The sequence below is a fragment of the Gymnogyps californianus genome, chromosome 2, assembly GCF_018139145.2.
Source record: "Gymnogyps californianus isolate 813 chromosome 2, ASM1813914v2, whole genome shotgun sequence".
Taxonomy (NCBI): domain Eukaryota; kingdom Metazoa; phylum Chordata; class Aves; order Accipitriformes; family Cathartidae; genus Gymnogyps; species Gymnogyps californianus.
In genome coordinates this window covers 67,492,726-67,500,139 of record NC_059472.1, presented here as the reverse complement: position 1 = coordinate 67,500,139, position 7,414 = coordinate 67,492,726, and positions in this window count along the sequence as shown.

Here is a 7,414-nt window from a genome sequence, read left to right as displayed (position 1 = left end):
ATCGCAGCTGGTTTTGGAATTTGGCCTCTACTGTGTGATTGATTGCCAAGGTTTTTCAGCTTGCTGGAGTGTGAAGGCAGCACTGAATCCTGCCCTAGGATCTGGCCTTACTGATGGCTCCTGACTGTTACGCCAGCGACTTAAACTTAACATCCAAACCATTCTCAGCCATCTTTCTCCTGCTGTCTGCTGCTCTTGACAGTACCACCTTGCTCACCAGTCAGGAGGTGACAGATCTATCTTCTTTATGCCTAATACCTCCAACTCTGACGGAATTAAACCTCTTTCTTTGTGAGTTCAGCTGACTGAAGGACAGAAGGGAAGTATGTGTTGTGAACAACTCCAGAAACAGAGAGCAACATGTCAGAAGGTTATGGATTTATTCCATGCAGTAGCTTCTGAAGTATTGAAAAAATTCTGTGTCCCTCAGCCTTACTCTTTTTTTTTTTTTTTTTCCCCCTGGAGGAAGAGAGGGAGGCTATAAAATGCAGGATTGGGTGGGTTTTTTTTCTTTAATGCTAATTCATTTTGCATGAATACTGTTTACCAGATGCCTTTGTAATACTTCAGTAACACAATATTCATGCCTAAGATGCTAATGTTAGGCATTTGTTGTAAATGATTTTTTTTTTTTTTAATCTTTTCAAATTACAGCTGCTAAATGATGGAGCCTGTTTTTCTAGCCTCTTGAACTGTCTCTGGCTGTTTCATTGTGTCAAATCTGCAGTTTCCTCTCACATCTTGTCAAGGTCATTTACAGATCTAAGTGTCAGAGCTTAAGTCACACAGAACTGGTCTTCAGTGCTAAAATGCTCTCTTTTTTTTTTCTTTTTTTCTTTTTCTTTTGAGTAGTTAGCATACATCAGCTAGACAAAAAGAACCCACGCTGGTAAAAACAATCCACCTAAAAAACTTATTTGCAGTAAAACTTGAGGTCAGATCTGTTTTGTGGTACCTGAATTGATCTCGGTAAGTTTATCTCGTGGTAAAATTAAAGCACTTCAGTCATTTTTGCTCTTTCTATTATCCAGTGACTTAGTCTGAATACATGTCCAACCATGAACTCTGGAGTAGCTGTGATCATCTTGTGGATGGTTTAATGAATGTATAAAAATCTCTCAACCTGTGGGCAAATGGGAAGCATTATTTGGAGAGTCAGCAGAGAGCAAACCGGGAAGCGGTTCAACTGCTGTCTTAATCCATCATGGGACTGCATCTTAACTACAGCGTGTAGCTCCAGGCCTCTATTTCAGAAAGGGTATATTGGGAATTGAAAAGATCATCCTCGTTGGGATTTTTTTGTTTATTTTTTTCTGTTCAGAAGGACTTTTCAGGAGGTGACAGCCTTTTCAGCTTGCAAAAGAGATGAATGAGGAAGAACACGATGGAAGTGGAAACATTTATGAAATAATACCACCTGCTTAACTGTTGCGACTAGTGTTGCCCCAGAATTTCTTGATTTCTTTGCTGAGTATGTGTGAGGGCAAATGCTTTAAAACTTACCAGTTTGGGACCAGTAAGGAGCTGGCTGTTCATGGAGTTCTAGTCTCTTTGCTCGCAATTGCTGGCTATTGCAAGGCTTCATCACAAACATGTTGTATGAACCCAACATTACACACTTAACAGAGGTGATGATAAGTGAGTGGGCAGGGAAGTGCCCCTGAGCATGATGCTGAGAACCACTCTGCTGTGGTCCTTCTAAGATTCTACCCCTGAAAGTTTTTTGAGACTTGAAAACTTTAATATTTCCTTTGCCTTTTAACTTTTCATTGAGAACAGCTGTGTGACTAGAAATATTAAATGTATAACATAAATGAAAACTCTGAAAGTTACAAAAATAGTTGTTTTAAACTACAAAGCTGTTACCACACAATTTCTGGACAGGTGTAACCTCACGCAAAACTCCCATGTTTTTTCTTTAAAATCTCCAGTAATCCTTTTATTCTATTAACAGCCTTCACCGTTGTAAAGAAATACCTAAAGCAGCAATTCCCTCTGTTATTGTTCCAATACATTCCTCTCTCCAATACCATACCGAACAACTAGTTAGCAATTGCGTATTTGATGGTATTATATTCTAAGTCCTAAAGATATATTTTAATGTGGCAATGTCCTTAGTTCTATGTTGGTTTTCAAAATACCTAGAATTATATCTGGAAAAAATAGCATTACTGTTATGTCATCGGAACGGCTGCATATTTTCAGCAACCTACAAGTTGAGCTTTGGAGTGTTTTTTAATTAGCATGTGTACAGAGCAGTCATTTCTTAAGTAACAAAACACATATAAACATACATCCTTCAACAGAGATGCTAACAAGCAGTACACAAGTCCTTATGTAAGAATCTCCAGGACCTTCTACTGTGCTCCTGTCTGTCTTTAGTGGTTCATTCTTGTGTCAACAAATTCTTTTCCTTTTCCATCTCAGAAATAGGTTTTAACAAAAGAAACAATTTGGAAGCTGCACAGCAAGAGCATTATATCCTTTTGTGCTGTGCTTAGCTGCACAAATGGCTGGGGAAGCACTAACTGCCAGGGTAGGGCTTTAACTTGTATCATTTTCTTACAAATCTTGGCTGTAGTCACGGCATTTCAATTTAGACCTGTTTACAAATATTTTCTAAAGAATAAGCCCTGAAATGATTAAAATAGTAAAGAATAGAAATAAAATATTAAAGTTAAGCTATTTTTTCCCTGCAGAACGTCTTTTACCTTTAGCCTTATCCATCAGTTATTAAAGTCAGTGGAAAAAACTCCTAGTGATTTGAGCATGTGGTCACCAGGTATTTATAAACCAAGAACTTTATAGTTTGGGTCTGTTGCAGTTCTTGTTTTTCAGTAATTTTGATTGTATTTTGGGTTCTTCAATGCTTATGACATGTCTAGAATATCAGTATTGAAAATAATTTGTAAATTGTTAAGCTGTGCTTGATAATGTAACAACACAGAAAAGCATCTTAGTATAAGCTGTACGTGACGTGATCAGAGGCTCGTTGCCATGAGCACGGAGGAGCAGTGATGGGGGGTGAAACTCCAGTGAGCTAGTCAGGGAAAACACCCTGACCTGGACCTGGGGCTGTCAAAGGGGGAGGATCAGCCTCATGTCCAAGTGTGAAACTCGCCAGATGAGTCAATGGAAGAGGCTCCCTGGGTCACTACAGACACCCTGCCACCCTGGGAGGGACATTGAAGGCATTATGGGATGCAGGGGTAGAGATTCTTGGGATTGTGCAAGACTTCTTATAAAATGTTTAGGGGAAGGACCAAGGTAGGGAAAAGGGGGATCAAGGTGATTTGAGGAGGAGCAAATGTGAGAAGATGGGGAAGAGTTGAAAAAAGGGGCCAGTTGCAAGGCTGCTGGTCAATATGCTTCTCTGGCTGTGCCCTGTATGTGATCACTGCTGCTTGTCCAGTCTTGTTACTGAACTGCATTTGTAACAGTTTCATGGGCGAGGGTCGGTCTGTTCTGTGTGGATGGACATCTAAGTGTCAGTGGCTGGAGATGGGACCGGGGGTCATGGGGCCCATGCTTCTGTGATACCAGCAGCTGGAAAGACTGGAGTGCGTGGAGGTGTGAGTGCCAGCAACTGGACAGAGGGCAAGCGTCATAGGTGTCCATGTGTCTGGAGTGGCAGCAACTGGAGAGACTAGAGTGCTTGCATGTTGTGTGGATGCGTACATCAGTGTGTGTAATTGCTAATCAACATTAAGCTGGACTAGCAGGCTAGTAGGGTAAGAGGCTTGGGCGCCAAGTACTGGAGCATCCATAAGCCTGGGCTGCATACTGGAGAGACCAGAGCACCCTGAGTGTTGGCTATGGGAGGGACCAGGAGGTCCAAGCCAGCTGTCGGAAGGACCCACGGGATCGGGGGACCAGCTGCGAGAGAGCCTGTTTGTGTGTGCCTTTGTGCATGAGGTGACTGTCAGACCAGGGGATTCAGGGGCCAGGCACTAGATTGACTAAGGCCAGTTACCAGAGAGAGTCACAGTGTGTGCGTCAGCGTGCGCATGTGTGCGCGTGCACCAGGGCGTCTGGGTGCCAGCAAACCATGTGGGGCTACGGGCCTCAGGGGCTTTTATGTCCAGATGTCAGCAACTGGAGACACCAGAGGATCCAGCGGCCAGTTACTGGACAGATGGATTGTCTAAGAGCAGCTGGTGGAGGGATCTGTATTGTATCCATGTATGTGTTCCTTGGTAATGGGCTTTCATCCTAATCAGCCAGACAGGGGAACAGGATGTGGCTGCTGGTGCTGTTGGTGATTGTGTGAGGGCTGTGTTTTCTGTCTGTGTATCTGTGTGGCCGGCTGTGTGTGTCCTGTGTGTTTGTGTGTCCTGTGTGCATGTGTGTACTGTGTGCATCTCCACCTATTGAGAAAACATGCTCAGCCTCGCTACTCGCTTGACCCTGTGGCAGCAGCAGCAGCCTGGCCTCTACTGGGCAACGAGATTCGGTAACCTCTAGTAATTATTGTTGTTTGGGTATTGTGGTAGTATTAGATCTAGACATAGAAAGGCTGAGTTTTCACGAAGGAAAAGAGTATAAGCAGCAGCAAAGTATACTAGAAAAGAATATGGAGAAAATGACTAAGGAAAAAAAAGAGATAAACACTCCAGAGAGACCTATTCAGAATTGTAGAACAATGCACTTTGTTATATAGCAAGGCTATATATATACAATATATACAATACAATAATATACAATAATTTTATACATTATTGTAAATGCTGTTGACTGGAAGATGCTGAAGGAAGAGAATAAGAGCATTTATTAATGCATGGCATGCTTTTAAGTAGCATAAGTTATTACATATCTTCACAGGGGAATCTACAACATAATTACAAGGTATCCCAGGATGGAGATTCTGTTCCTTTGTGCCATAGGAATATAATAGTTAAAGTGTCTGAGTACAGTTTATCATCTGGAGCTTAGAGCTTTTATTTACTTCTGAAAGTTGCCAAAGAGATTCTGCATCATAGAATGTGCACGTTTTATGTGTGTCTAAAACACAGGGGTAGCAGTTCTTTCATCAACAAATTTCTGCTTAATTAGAAAAAGTTATATTTGAAAAATGCAGAAGTGATTGATAGCTTCCTCGTTTGTCTGTTCATTTTTTCATCATTTGATGGCGTAAATAGAAGCCTGAATCTCAAATGCTCTGGCTCAGTCGGCAAAGGTGGGCTGCAAATCTTATTGGGAGAGCATTGGCCTTTTTGACACTCGTTGCCTTCACTTCTTTACCTGAGCCAACAATGCAACATTCATTTGCAATGAGAAAATTGATGGTGAAGAATGATGTTCGTGGTAGCAGCATACTCTCTCCAGTTTTAGGGGCAGTGTCCTGTAAAAGGGATGTTGCACTAGGATGACCTCTGTTGTGGCTCTTTTATTTGGGCTGAACACAGTACTGGATTTATGGCTGGCCACCTTTCCCTTTGACACAGGCTGCTCCTTTTTTGCACCCTGCTTTGCTTTGTCATAACAGAAGAATGATGCCACTTTAGTTTGTATATTTTGAAAATGGATTGTAGTAATGGAAGTCATAGCTTCTTCATGTACTGGTGGAATAAATTTTTAGTGTTCACATTACTTTGCAAAGCTAGGAGAGTTAAGAGCTGGATTCAAAAACCATATATGAGCACAGAAGTTTTTGCTGTATTTTAGGCTCTCTGCTGGATACAGAAGATAATTGGAAGGCATGCATTCAGGAAGTTGTCTTTCCAATCTCAGGTTTAAAATTGAAGTTTTCAAACCCAAATGCCTTTGGAATCACTGAAGCTAGCGGATGCTCAGCATCTCAGAATCTAAGGCCACTTATTTACATTCTTCAGTCTGGATCTACAGTTCCCATGCCATTTTAAAAGGTTGTCTTTAATGAATAATGTAAGCTTAAATTCTGATCAGTAAAGCTTTTATGACTGCAATTAAGGTAATAAATGAAGCAAACCTGTTCAGACACAAAGGCTAGATCACAGATGCAGATGTTTACGGTATAGTCTATACATTAAGATTATTGCAATATTTCTCTCTGGCACTTTCTGGAAGGAAATAGCAGCGCATGTTTTGGGTAGGTCTGGAGACATGCCACAACTGCTTATGTTCTGCAGAACAGATAGTGTCCAAAATGCATTCTACTAATTGTACATAAGCAGATAAATTCTAAAACTGCATGTAGCACTTCTGACACTCTAGATACGCTACACCTCTGCAACTACTTAGCATGTGCAGGATTTCTAGATGTCTAGCAGCCCAGTTCTAATGTTCAGGACTTCCTATAACATTTCTAGTAGGAAGATGTGGGTAGGAGACCTGTTGTTGGTCTCAAGACTTGCCTGTTTTGATAAACTGGTACTCTGATGTCTTCACTCTTTTTAAATTACTGCTGTTTCCAGGTGCACTTGTTTCGAAACTGTGATACAAAAATAACCTCATACAGCATATAACAGATGCCGCAGTAATGTTTAGGATTATTGTCATTCTGGTTTCTTCTGCCTAGTATGTATTAATCCAATATGTATTGGATGGTATAATATCTCTTGTGAAATAGAACACTAGTAGATAACTTGAAAATCTGGCTCTGCAATTTTTTTCCTATGAAACTAATTTCCTTTAAACCTGTATGTTCTTGAAGCAGCATCCATCAGATCTTGTCAGCAGCACGAGGCACCTACTGTATATTGTCAGTGGAATACCAATTAGGCTTTAATTTTACCACATGTCCAATCAAAAGAGCTATTGCTTTCACATGATGGCAGAAGGTCATTAAAACAAACGGTCTTGCTGCCAGACAATGACAACAAAACCACAGCTTAGTAAGTAGTGTATCTGTTATTGGGCACTGACAGCACACTAAATGCTGTGCTGCACTCGCTTTTTCGTTCTGACTTGTTTCAGGTGATCTGATGGCCTGAGAGCTGTAGCTAAAACATGCTCTCCTAACTTAACCTTTTAAGATACAATATTATTTGCCTCAGACATACAAGTACATGGGTTCTTTTAATGTCATACCTGTCAAATTCTGTAGCTCTTCCTTTGCTTTCAGCTGTTGCTTGCAGTTTTAGTTGTTAACAGTCCCTTCCAGAAGAAACAGCAGCCTGTCCTTTAGTACCCTGAATGGGGGTTCTTCAACCCTGTGAAAATGAGTGCTGGTGGATTACTTAAGATGTTACAGTTTGTCTGGCTTCAGTCATCTGGATTCTCTTAAGTCTTTCACTTCATATTCTGCTGTGAACCATGACTAGTTCAAAGTCTATTTCTGTTTGGGACATCAGAGAATTTCCAGATTCTAACTTTCTCATATTTTTCATCCTACTTGGTTTTGGACTTTCTTCTTGTAAGACAGTTGCCTGTTTTCCTTTCTTCAGCTTGAGAGCAAACTACTTTGCAAAATTCCAAAGTAATCCAGTTACTACTG